Raw genomic sequence first — 902 nt, forward strand, 5'->3', positions numbered from 1 at the left:
TGTATCCCCAGCTGTTGGGCTCTGATAACACTCTCTCCTTGTTGCCCCTCCAGCCTCAGGGATGGCAGTGGTTTTCAACCACTGCTTCCCACATATCCAGCAACTCTGTAAGCAATTCTCTTCAGGAAGTTCCCTCTAGCATGGGTTTCCTTCCTAGGGAATCACATAATGGTAAAAACTGTGATGAGGGCCAAAAAAGAAAAGTATATGATGCCAAGAAAGTCAACAATGAGGGGTCTGCCAGAGTCTTCATGGCCAAAGGAAGGTTCTCTGAGGAAGTGACTTTTGAGCTGAGATAGGAGGCTGAATCAAAGTCAGGTAGGCAAAGAATATGGTTACAAGGTTTCCTAGGAGTGAGAACAGCATGGAGAAAGTCCCTGTCATAGGAGCAGAGAGCAGCCAAGGAACTCATATAAGAGTAGTGGTACCTGAGTATGGGGCAGGAGGGAGAGCGTCATAGAATGAGGCAGCAGAGTTGAGAACAGATTGAATCATGCCACATTAAGGACTTCAATGGCTGTCATGAAGACAATGAGAAGCAACTGAAAGCCTTTAAGTGAAAGAAAAAGGTGATGCGCATTTTTAAATGATCACACTGTCTATAGTGCAAGGGATATAATAGAAGTGGGTGAGAGTGGATTTGAAGAAACCAGTTAGATGTACTATAATGGTTCAGGCAAAAGGAAATGGCGGCTCCAGCAAAGGATAGTATTAGAAATGGACAAATGTTCATGGACTCAAGAGAAATTTAGGAGATAAATCAATAGGACTTGGTGATTGATTAGTTAGGGAGGGGTGATGGAGAGAGGAATGCCACGACCACTTCTGGGGGTTGGCTTACACAGGTAGATAGATGGATGATGGTGCCATTGACCAAGACAGAAAACACTAGAGGAGGAATG

This window comes from Hipposideros armiger, unplaced genomic scaffold (genome assembly GCF_001890085.2).
Source record: "Hipposideros armiger isolate ML-2016 unplaced genomic scaffold, ASM189008v1 scaffold_1061, whole genome shotgun sequence".
NCBI classification, from domain to species: domain Eukaryota; kingdom Metazoa; phylum Chordata; class Mammalia; order Chiroptera; family Hipposideridae; genus Hipposideros; species Hipposideros armiger.